Source organism: Dasypus novemcinctus, chromosome 6 (assembly GCF_030445035.2).
Source record: "Dasypus novemcinctus isolate mDasNov1 chromosome 6, mDasNov1.1.hap2, whole genome shotgun sequence".
Taxonomy (NCBI): Eukaryota; Metazoa; Chordata; class Mammalia; order Cingulata; family Dasypodidae; genus Dasypus; species Dasypus novemcinctus.
In genome coordinates this window covers 6900766-6913781 of record NC_080678.1, presented here as the reverse complement: position 1 = coordinate 6913781, position 13016 = coordinate 6900766, and positions in this window count along the sequence as shown.

Below are 13016 nucleotides of genomic sequence, written 5' to 3'. Positions count from 1 at the left end.
TTTCTCTCTAATTGAGGTACAATATAGAGACAAGAAAGTACCCCAATCTTAAGGGTCCGGACTGATGAAGTTTTACATAGGTGTGCATTTGTGCACCCACCCCCAGGTCAACGTATTATCACTCACATCACCCCAGAAGGCTCTGTTAAAATCCTTTTCAGTAGGGGACACAGAAGCCACACGTGTAGGTAACCACTATTCTGACTTCAAACACACTAAAATTCAATTTTTCCTATACTGGAACTTCATATTAATGAAACCACAGTTTTTACTATTTTATGTAACACATGTGATTCATCTGTGTTTTGTCAGAAAGCAGTTACTTCTTTTCTATTGCAGTGTTGTATTCCATTGGATAAATATACCACGATTTGTGGTCTGTTCTCCTTGCTTTGGACATTTGTGTTGCTTCCAATTGTTGGGTACCTTGAATAAAGACAGGAACACTTCTACTCATTTATCTTGGGAATATACTCTAGGAGAAACATTGGTTGATTATAAAATGCATATATGATTGGCTTCAGCGTATGTTACTAACTAATCTTCTTTTGAACATTCCAATTGTTCTATATCCTCACCAATACTTATATTTTAAATTTTAACCATTCTGGTGAATGTGTAAAGGTATATATGCATTTTTTTTCCTGGTGAATGATTAAGTTGGAGTCTTTTTAATATGCTTATTGGCTATTTGAATGTCCTCTTCTGTGATTTGCCTGTTGAAGTCTGCCCAGTTTTTAAAATGATAGGCAGAGTTTTACTATTTTAAGGATTCTTTATATATTCTTGACAGGTGTGCATTTTTGCATATATGTTCTGTAAATTCTCACTCTTTTAATAGTGATATTTTTATGAACAGTGGTTCTTATGTTAATGAGGTCCAATTTAAAAATTTTTCTTTTATGTTAGTGCTTTTTGACATGTTTAAGAAATATTTTCCTACATGATATGATGAACATATGTTCCTATGAACTTTTTGGAAGTTCATAGTTTTAATTTTTGTGCTTAGAGCTATACCTCATCTTGAATTAAGCTTTATGTTTGTTTTTTTTGAGGTAAGTGTAGAGTTTTTGTTTTTGTGTTTTCCATGTGGATATTCATTTGCTTCATTAGCATGCATTGAAGAGCTCATCTTTTCCTCCCCAAATTGGTGTGCCTTTTTCACAAAGCAAGTGACTATACACACACTCTGTATTTTCTGATCTGCTCCAATTGTCTCTAGCCATCCTTGCAGAAATAATGTGGTAACATTGTCTTTCTGACTATAACATTATAATAGTTTTTGACATTTGACAAATTCTTCTGACTTTTTTGTTCCTCAAGATTGGCTTGACTATTCTAGGTTCTTGTATCTCCATATCAATTTTGAATTGGCTTGTTAATTTATACAGAGTAACTTCCACGATTTTGATTGGGACTGCATTGAATCTAGACATTGATTTGGGAAGAACTGGAATTTTAAAATAGTTTTTTCTAATCCATAAACAAGGAATATATTTCTACTTACTTAAATCTTCTTTAATTCATTCAGTAATGTTTGATAGTTTTTCATAAAAGTCTTGCACTTTAGAAAAATGAAATTTATTCACAGGTATTTAATGCTTTGAGATGCTGTATTAAACAACATTAAATATTTTTTAAAAAATTGTTGATAGTGTGTAGAAACAAAATTGACTTGGTATAGTGGTTGTGTTACCAGTGACCTTGCTAAATTCACCTATTCTAAGATTTTACTTGGAGATTATTTGGAGTTTTCTATCTATGCAATTATGCCATTAGTGAAGCGTGACATTTTTGTTTTTCATTTCTAATCTTTGTACATTTACTTTTCTTGGGATTTTGTGCTGGCATGATATCTTCAGCACAGTATTGAATTTAATTGATGATAGCAGGGATCTGAACCCATGCGGAAAGTGTTCACTCTTTTAATATTAAGTATGCATTTAGCTGCAGATCCTTTTTTTTTTTGTATATACTCTTCGTTGTATTGGGGAAGATTCCTTGTACTCCAAGTTTTCTGAGCATTTTAATCAATTGCCAATTGTTGAGGTGGTGGTTAGCATGTGCTGGTGTTTGTTACTCCATACCACATTCCTGGAATAAGCCCCACTTGGTCATGACACATCCTCTTTTTACTATCTCTTAACTCAAATCCATACATTTACTTTTGCATTTTTGTGTCTACGTTCATCAAAGACATTGACCTGTGACGTTCTTTCTCTATACTGCCCTCCTCAGGTTTTGCTGAGGAGCTGCTCCCATAATGGCTGGGAAGTGTCCCTTCTTTTCTCTGAACGTTTTTTCCAGATGGCTATTTTCATTCCTTAAATGTTTGGGCACATTCATCAAGGAAGCCAGTGGGCTTAGATTTTTCTTTAAGGGAAAATGTGGCAGTTTGGGATTATTTTATGAATTCCCCAAAGAGAAAGATTGTAAACTAATCTGTTCCTCTGGGTGTGATACCCTTTGATTGTATTAAATTCAGTTTAGTGGACTTTGATTAGATACCTGTTAAGATTAGAGGTTTTTATTTATTTATTTTTTGATATTTCTCTCTCTTTTTTCCCTCCCTTTATTTTTTTTTTTAATGTTACATTAAAAAAATATAAGAGGTCCCCATATTCCCCCCACCCCCCTTGCCCCACTCTTCCCATATCAACAACCTCTATTCATCATCATGGGACATTCATTGCACTGGTAAATACATTTTGGAGCACTGCTGCATACATGGATAATGGTTTATATTGTAGTTTACACTATCCCCCAGTCCACACAGTGGGACATGGCAGGACATACAATGTCCAGCATCTGTCCCTGCAGTACCACCCAGGACAACTCCAAGTCTTCCCTCTATCTTCTTCCCTCTCTCTATCTTCAGAAGCTGCCATGGCCACTTTCTCCACATCAATGCTACAATTTCTTCCATTACTAATCACAATAGTTCCATAGTACATTATCAGTAAGTCCACTCTAGTCCATACTCTATTCCTCCATCTTGTGGACCCTGGGATGGTTATGTCCACTCTACCTCTATATCGAGAGGGAGCTTAGATTCCACATGGATAATGGATGCAATTCTCCTGCTTGCAGTTGTTTGACCTTCTTCACCTCCCTGTTAGCTGGTCAGGTAAGTCCAGTAAAGCAGATTGCAAGTCTATTGAGGCTCAGGGCCTGGCTGTCACATGGACAGTCCATAGATTCAGGTCTTCTGAGTATACATCAACCCCAGCACCAACTACAGGTCCAGTAAAAGTGACAGAAGAGGCATGTATAGAAAGGTCACATCTGAGTCTAACTCCATCACACCGAGGAACACTAACTCCAAAGTAGGGACAGCCAACATGGCACTGAATTTCATCTGCCATGACCATAGAACTGTGGGTCTCTGTAGCCCTCAGGAGAACCAGTATCTGGGGTTGTACCTACTTTGGCTGTCTCTGGGACCCTGCTGAGGTGTGCATAAGTGTGACCCCTCTGATGACCTCCTGATTCTATTGGAGACTCATAGCCATATAAACTCATTTGTCGTTTCCACTTCCCCCTTTTGTTTAAGGTCAAAAAGCATTTTTCAACACCCAATATTACATGTAGGCTGAGATATTCTGCTGGTCTGAGTTGAACCTTTTATTCAAAGTCTCTTTTTAGTTACATCATCAGCTGGTTTTTGGTAGTAATCCCTCAGCACCAGGGAGGTTCATCGTGGGAGTCATGTCCCACTCTAGGGGGAAGGTAATGCATTTACATACTGAGTTTGGCTTGGAGAGTGGCCACATTTGAGCAACATGGAGACTCTCAGGAGGTAACTCTTAGGCACCCTACAGCTTTAGGCCTAGTTCATATTTCAGGCACACAGGCTCATAAGCATAGTCATCAGTATCAAGGGCTCATTGTTGGACTCTCCTTCTTTATTGGTCTTTGCCATTGCACTTGGGGGATTGTTGCTCTTCCATTGGGGAATGTGATAGAGCTCCCCTGGCTAGGAACTCAGCACTCCCTCAGCTGTTGTTTTTAACTGTAAGGCCTTTATGATTGAACTACATCAGTAAGGTGTACTCAGATTGAGTCCCTGCCCCCTTACTGAGTCAGATATAAACAGACACTCACTCTAGAAGACACACCAGAAGAGAGAGCTCTGTCACTTTTGATCCTGCCATTGGACAGAAAGAAGAAGGCTCAAACAGTTGAAGCTGGGGGAGAGAGGAGCCATCTGCCTCACAGCTTACAGCTGACCTGGGGCTGAGGCTGATTTAGGAAGCCCTGAGGAAGCCCAGGCCAGGAGGCAGAGCATGAAGCCTCAAGAGCTGGGCCCACGGATCCTCAAGAGGAAGAGGAAGCCTGGAGGGAAGGCAGAGAGTGGGTGGAGATCGGCGACCATCTTGCTTCAGCACCTGGCCACTGACTTTGGTGAGAAAGCAAATTGAGTGAGACTTTTTACCGACTTGTAGCTGTTAGCTTTTACCCCAAGTAAATACCCTTTATAAAGGCCAACAGATTTCTGATACTTTGTATCAGTACCCCTTTGGAGGACTAATACAAAAGGTTTTCATTATTGATTCAATTTCTTTAACCAATATAGGTGTACTTAGTTTTTCCACTTTACCTCATGCCAGCTTTGTAGGTTGTATTCTTCAAAAAATTTGCTCTTTCATGTTTCAAATTCCTTGCATAACATTTTTCATTATATCTTTTATTAGCTTCTCAAGGGTTGTAGAGCCTTAGTAATGTCCCCCTTTTCATTCATAATGTTAATTTCCCCCTCTTTTCTGTATTAGCATTCTTGTTAAGGGTTTATCAATTTTATTAATATTTTTAAGTAACACGATATGGCTTTAATTTTCTATATTATGTACTTGCTTTATTGATATTTGCTCCTGTCTTTATTATTATTTATTTTCTTCCACTTGAATTTGCTGTTCTTTTGTATTCTTGAGATGAATTTTAGATAATGGAGTCCAACCATCTCACTCATTGAGGCTGTAAATTTCCCTCTAAACACTATTTTAGTTTCATAACACAATTTTTATTCATATTTTCCATTACCATTCAGTTCAAAATAGTCTTCAAATTCCAAACATTTTTGGGCTTTCCTGGGTTCTTTCTATTTTTTTGTTTTTTAGTTTTACTTCATTGTTGTTAGAGAACATCCTTTGTATGATTTTAATTCTTTGAAATTTGCTGAGATTTGCTTTATGGCCCAGAATATGATATATTTTGGGGACTGTTCAGTGTGCTCTTAGAAATACTGTGTGTGTCACAACTGTGTGAAGTGTTCCGTAGGTGCTGATTGGATCCGGTCAGTTAATCATATTGTTGACATCTTTTAGTTCTTCCTGACATTTGCTTAGGAAATCTCTTAAAGGACTGCACTAAAACCTCCCACTGTGCTAGTTGTAGATTTCTCTTTTAGTTCTATCAGTTTGTTTCCTGTATTTTGAAGCTATGTTGATAGGTTTATACAAATTTAAATTTAAACGACTGTTATCTTTTTGTTGAAGTCTGTTAATCATCACAATATAATTTTCATTTCCTGTCCTTCATGCTTTAAACTGTATATAAGCTGTGTGGTCTCTCTTTTGGTTGGCATTTGCATAGTGTATCTTTTTGATATTTTTGTTTTCATCCTAACTGGCTCTTATGCCAATTAAGTATCCTTCAATAGCATTCTTTTAATGGCTGAATAGATTTTAACTGATCTCCTAAAATTGGTTATTTAGGTTATTTCCTAAATATATTTTAGGCAAACTTATTTCATTTGATAAATTCTTAGAGACAGGACAAGAAAGTGAGTACTTGAGAACGTCTTTTCACCCCTTCTCCTTCTTGACGGTATCTAAGTTAGCTCGTGTGTTCCTCTTAACAGCCCTTTGCTTTAATTTATTGGACAAGACTGTTATTTTCCTACTTTATAGCCAGTTTGTACTCTTATCTTTCAAAATATGTGACTGTTGTTTCTTTTATAAGACATGACTTAGGGTTGCAAACAATGCCTCTGCAGCTAAATGTTGCTATTCACACTCCATTTCTACAGAAGCTGCCACGGGCACGTGCATGGAGCAGAAGGGCATTCCCCTTTTCTCCTGGTGGGCTGGCTGCTTTCAAAGCATTCCGAGCTGTCTTTAGAAAGTGAGTGTCTCTGATCCTTGATCTCCTCTCTCCAGGTTCCCTGATGGACAGGACTTAGTTGGTTGATAATTGAAAGGGGGAGGAGAGAGAGAAAGGAAGAGTGGGCCCGGGGGCCGGGGGTGGGGGGAGCCTAGAGCAGTTTGTCTTCAAGCCTAGATGACTGTTCAGCTCTCCTGGATAGCTTGTTTCACATAAGGACTTCCTCAATTTCTTCAGCTGTAAGATGGGGTGTATGAAAGACTTGGAACAGTGCAAAGCGCACAGGAAGTTATCAATAAATGCTAGCCCCGTCGTGGTTGTCATTGTCCTCACTGTCACGTCAGCATCACATCATCGCCATCACCAGAACTACAGAATCGGTCACTTCAGGGGTGGGGCTGGGAGTCCACTTTTTGAATTTTTGCCCTAAGCCATTCTCTTTCACCCCATGGTCCCTGGTCCTTGAATCCGTTTTAACCACTGCCTGGAAGGTGCTTGAATCCTCTCTTTTTGCAGGAGTTTTTGTCTTTGATTTATTCCACCACCTGAAAGACACTCCTGGACTGCGGCTTTTGTTTCCTAGAGAAATGCCCTAAAGCATTTTAATACCATGTCCTCGCCCTGTGCAGAAACGGAGGCAGGAAGGTCGCGGAGAGACCCCTTCTGCACCTTTAGGAGCGCCTGCTAGCGAAAGACCTGCTCCCCGTTCCCTGCACCTTGTGCGAGGGGCTGTGCGCAGTGGGGCTTGCGGGGGCTTTTTCTCTTATCCCCAGTGTTTTTGTAGTAGTGTAGGCTTTTATAGTTCATAGAAAAGTTTCTGCTTATGGCAAGCAACAAGCATGCGATAAATTATTCTCAGAGCTTGAGGCTAAGAGAGGTTTCCTCACGCAGATGAGCACCTGGCCACCTAATGTACTCACGAGCCCCAGGCCACCCAAAGGGGCTTATGTGCACCAGGTCACCCAACGGCGCTTAGGTACACCTGGTCACGTAACAGGGCCTATGTGCACCTGGTCACTCGCTGGGGTCTCTGTGCACCGCCAGGGAGCTCAGACCCAAATGCCATGCCCCATTGTCTCCTGCTTGTGGATTCCACCCTCCCCAGCCTTCGCCCTCCCCCGCCTCATCTTATTCTTGGGTAATTTCAACTGCGTTTCCGCCTCCTACTGTGAGCTGTTTCAAATCTTTTATGGCAGTGGGTAGTGGTGTAAATAATAAATTCATTATAAATTCATGATCTCTAACTGCAACTGGGCCCTCCAAGCTGTCCCGTGACGATGTTATGATTCTCCAGCCAGTTTGTTCTATTTCCTGCAATGTCTTTTGCCCACATCTTCCGCATTCTCCTCCAGTCCCTGGGCCCTCCAGCGTCCACACTCCCTTTTAGCTAAATTGTCACCCCCTGCTTCTCACGGGAAGATGAAGCTGAGCTCTGTCACTGACCTGTTCCTGTCTGGTCTTTGTCCATCCCCCCGCCATCCGAGGGGCCCCTCCACAGCGTCTGAGGGGTCCCAGGCCCGCCGGCCTCGAGTCCCCTCTCTCTCCTCTGACTTCAGCTCCTCTGTCTCTTCCCAGTCCTTGCCCTCTGCCTCTAAACATGCTCCACTGTAGTCCCTTAAAAGTAAAAGCCCTCCCTGGGCCGCCTTCCACCCAGCCTCATGATTCCTTGTCATTGCCCCAATCTCGGCAGGGTCTCTCGCCTCCTCTCTCCCCGCTTCCCATCCACACACTCCCTAGCCCCTGCGGTCTGCCTTCCTTCCCCCGTGGTCACGGTAAACGCCATGGCCGCACTGGAGGCCGTGCTAGCGACTGCTTGCAGGAGGCTGCACAGAACGGAGCTGGAGCGTGTGCTCTGGAGCTGGGCCGTGTTGGTGCAAAAGCCAGGACCCGAAGGTCCGAGCTGGGACATGGGCAGCGAGCCTCTCCCAGTCGGTGTCATGGTCATGGGTGGGCAATAAACCCTAGCTCGGTGTTGCTGTGAGCAGGAGCTGGGACTGCGCCCCACACGGCCCCTCGCGTTGCTGGGATTTCCATTTGGCCTCTCAGCAGTGCTGGATGCTGCCCCCACGATGCCCTGCACCCCGAGGCCCTTCTTGGACCCCTGCGAGGCAGGAGTGAGCTGAGCTGTCCCCTGCACCCCGCGGCTCTGTGCCCGCGCTGCCGGCTGCTCCCTGAGCCCGCTCGAGCTTCCTAAAGGTGTCTCCGCCCCAGGAGGCCTGGAGATGGCAGCAGGGGCAGCTGAACCTCGTGGCTGCTCTCCTGTCCCCAGCCCTGTGCCGCTGCAGGGGCTGCCTAGGCCCCTCCCACCCTGCGCTCAGCGCACTGGGCTGGGAAGGCCAGTCGCTCCCTGCAGTGGGCGGCCCGGGAAGCCGGGCTGTGTCCCCACGTGGTTGGAGATGCCCTGCGTGCTTGGGTGCTGGCCCTGAGGCTGGTGGCTCTCGGAAATCCTCCAGGTTCTGCTGCCCAGAGTCAAAGTGCCCGCATCTGGTGGGGGCAGGCGGGGTCCAGGGCTCTGGGGCAGTTTGCCAGCGCCTGGGGTCATGAGCCCCCCGACACACCGAGGACTCCTGTAGACAGCGTCCTCCAGCACGGGGGGCTCTCTCCCTCTCCCAGGTCCCCCATGCTTGGGCCACAGACAAGAAACAGGTGTTTGTTCCCAGGATTTGAGTGAATGAATAACGTATCAGAGAAGGCAGCTTTTAAGACCTGTATTTCCAGCACATCTCCCAGCTGCCTAAAGATGAGCTCTCACCGCCGGTTTCCCAGCCAGGCCAGGAGGCGTGGAAGCGGCTGTGATTTCAGGGTGCCCCGGATCCCAGTGCTTTTCCGTGTGAGCCCCTGCGTAAAACTCTGGCTTTCCCCCGAGAAACTGAATAACGGAGCACTGAATATTCACGTCTGCACGGGGCTTCCCCAGGCGAGTCCATGTTTTGTGCATGAGAACAAAGCCATGTTAAATTCTAAGATGTTCCCGAAAACGCTGCAGGCTTTGTTATGTTGTTGTTGCCTTAAAATTTTTGTTCTTTGAGCAATGCCTAAGTAAAATATTGCATGTTCACATGCCAGGCAAAAGCAGGGCGCACAGATTTTAGTACGAAACCAAGCCTTTGCCATCTGTTCTCCCTGCTGTCGTGACCTCCTGGGCTGGGCTGTCCATCTTGGCCTGTCCTTTCATTAGCTTTCCGGAAAGTAAGCAAGAACAGTTAGCAAGTGAGATTAAAGAGCTGCTTTGCCACTCTCGCCTCTGGAAACATTCTTGCACTCCACACTGAACTGGCCTAAGTGGGTGAGAATAAGGGTCATCGACAACAGATGTTCTGAGATGAGAAACCGGCAGATGTTGAGGCCTCCTACCCTGGCATCTACCGATGTGCACGGCATATGGGAAGGACGGCAGGGGTGTGTGTCGCACCCGGGGGCCCCAGCTGCAAAACAAATTCCTGACCCATGGGAAAGAAGCCTCCTGGCTGGATATTTGAGAATCATGGATTGCTCCCTGGGATAAATGGGGCAGTGGCATCCAGGCCATCTGCAGACCCACAGATACTTCACAGTCAATGCTGATTATAGGGCTCCGGTTAAAACGTGGGCTAAATGGGGACAGAGTGGGTATATTCACCACAGCGTTGAGAAACAACTTTGCATGGTGTGAGATTAGAATGTGCTTTCTGGTCAAGTGACTTTTTATAATATTCTGTATGAATAAAAGCAGGTCCATTCTATAGCATCAAGCAATTAAAAAACAATAAAAGCAAAAGGAAGACGAAAACACCTATCCACCCTGTTTGAAGAGAGGTAGATGTGTGTAGAGCACCCTTGAGTAGATGAGCAACTCTGACGAGGGCTGGCCCCTGAGCACAGTGGAGGGTCTCCATGGGAGCTGAAGGAGACAAGCTAACCTCCTTTGTGTGGGGTGGGCCAAGCCTGGGGCAATGGCCATGGGTCTTCAGTGCAGCTGCTGATGCTGTGACACCTGGGGACAATATGGGGGACGGAGCTGCTGTCGAGGCAGGTGCTCCATGCCCTGGCAGAAGTCACAGAACCGCCCAGGTTTTGGAAATGGGAACTTGAAGTCAGTAGGTCAGAAAGAGACTCTGAACTCCCGCATGCCAGACTCTCCTCTTTGGCTCTAGAAAGGGAGGCATGTCGCGTGTGCTAATCTGTTTCTTTAAATAAAAAAAGAGCTTCGGTTTTGCAGCTCTGTGATCTGCACGGGAACCTGAGGTTTTTTTCTTTGAATGGCGATCAGAGAGCAGAGCCTCTGAAATAATTTTCTCTTTGGAAAAATTCCCTCCTATGAAAAAAGTTCAAAACATTTCTTTGAAATGTAATTTTTCCCAAAATTTTTGGTTTGTTTTTTTTTAAAGGCATGTTAACTTTCTTTTTCCATTTTGAAACTTTTGTTTTGCTAAGTAGGAATGTGTAGCCTGTCCAAGTAGGATGTTGGCTACTATATATGAGCTGTTGACAAATGTATATTTTATTAGCCTCAGGCTACTTCACAGTGTCCCAAAATACTGAACTAAAGTGGTCTTGAGAAAATTTAACAAGGGGATTAGCCGACTTCCGTGTATCTGGATTAATGTTATTTACAAAACAACTGTCCTTGCTGGACTGGAGTCAGGAGAGAGTGGGGGGAAGCGGCTGTGCCTGCTGGAGGGCGTCGGGTGTTCCTCTCCCCGCCCCCCCCCCCCCCCCCGCCCCGGGCACCTGGGCCCAGCGCTCTCTGCTCCCTCGCCCCCCCTTCTCTCCACTTTGACACTTGGTTTGAGCTCCCCGTCTCTATGGTCTTCAAGCTGAGACAGGGCTGGGCGGCCCCCACTTCTTTTCTCTAATAAAAAAAAAATGATTTCGAAGCGTTGAAAGGCAAACCGGCGTCGAGTCTGCAGACTGCAGGTTGCGCCGGGACACCAGGGTTCTGCTGCAGCGGGGAAGCCAGACCTGCGATGGGAACAGGGTGCCTCGGGCTTCTCGAGATGGCAAGCGCGTGTGCTAGCCACGCAAAGGAGGTTAGCTTGTCTCCTATTGGCTGGACAAGGGTTACTCTGTCCTTCAGGGGCAGGCTTAGGACAGTGGGGCTTTATATTTTTTAAATAAAATTTTATTGAAGTATACCATTCATATTTGAACAATAAGTGTATAGTAAAATTTGTGAATTTACAAAACAAACATGCATATCATCATACAAGTCTTCGCCACCACCGCCGTGCATTGTTATGAAACGTCTGTTACGAACTATGAAAAAGCATCGTCAAAATATCACTACTAACTATAGCCCGTGTTTTCACATTTGCTCTTTTCCCCCACCCACCCAACTGTCAACACCCTATATTAGTATTGTGTATTTGTTATCATTCAGGAGAAAAGCGCCTCATATTTGCTCTGTTACCCTCAGTCCATCTTCAGCCCCTGGACTCCCTGTGTTGCACAGCCACGTGCTTTCTGCAGTCCGTTTGAAGGGTGCCCTCAGTGGCTCTTTTCCGTCACAGAGCTGGGCTGTCATCACCTCCAGCAATCTAGAACGTTTTCATTACTCCAAAAGGAAAGGTCCCGCACTCCCTTGTACTTCCCTACTGTTGTCCCTTAGAATTGAAGTAATGTCTTCTTGCCATCGCCACAAACACCAGTTTTGGGTGGAAGGTGATGAACTAGGGGCTTGATGGCCTGTCCTGGGCAGCTGCCTGGGTGGGGATGTCAAATTTCAAAAGATAGAGAGGAAACCCAAGAGGGAGTTCGAAGAGGAAGGAGGGCACGGGTTTTAGTGGGGGGAGGGTTTGGGAGGGCCCCCAGGGCTTTCTCTATGTAATTCTATCAAAGGACACCTGCACTTACAAATTGAAAACACTGAAAATGTGGAGAAATGTTCCCCAAAGAGTTAAGAATGTCCATTTTTAAAGAGAGGCTTAAACAAGCAGAGAATAGCTGGGAAATGATGACAACCTGCTCCAGGCATGCTGTGCAGAGCAGATGACCGGGGTGGGACAGGCCCGGCGTGGGGTGCGGGAGGCTGGAGGGGGCTGGCTCTCAGGTGGGCCCACCTGTGCCAATGCCAGTCTCCGCTGGCACAGTTCCCATGTCTCTGAGCAAGAGGAAGTGTGCCACCTCTCACCCAAACACAGCCCCGAGCTGGCCAGGCTCAGGGGTGCCAGCGGCTGTGGGGGGGGAGCTGATAGGGCACGGCAGAAGAGGCGTGCTCCCCGGCTCCCATGGGGTGCTCTCCCCACAAGAGGAGGCGCAGCTCTGAGCAGGAGCTGTAAGAGAGGCCCTGAACGCTCCCCAAGGCAGGAGGAGAGAGGGAGCAAGCTCCCCCAGCCTGCACATCTCAGGAACCCCACAGCTCCGTGCAGAGCTGACCGTGGAATGACCTGGAATTGGGACAGCCCAGAACCTTCTGTGAGTTGAGGCGGTGCTGCCTTTTCCTGCCCGAGTGCACTGTGAGCATGAACCTGCCCAGGAAGTGGTCTCTGCTCCCGCTGCTGCAGGGCACAGCAGACAGCTGGGAAGCTCCCCCCACCTGGCCCCAGATGGGAGTCTTCCTTGTTACCTGTCCCCAGGCACACCTGGAGCACTTACCTTCTGGGAGGTGCCGGGGGTGGGGGGTGACAGCATCACCTGGGGAGTCAGGAATAGCTGGAGGCCCTGGCCCAGCCCAGATCCGAGAGGAAACCTCAGAGCCTGGTTGGCTGGTGGGGACTTTGGCAAAACTGTAAGCCCCGCTTGGAATTTTATTGCATCCTCCCCATCAAGTTACCCAAATGGGGTTTATTTCTGTCACCTTGATGCCATCATCAGAGAATGTAAGGGTAGGGTAGAGAGTGCTCTGTCCTATCCCATTCAAGTACTGGAATGTCCTGACAACAATTTTCCAAGGTGTCACATTCAGAAGTTCCCACACTGGTTTCTATAAGAAATAT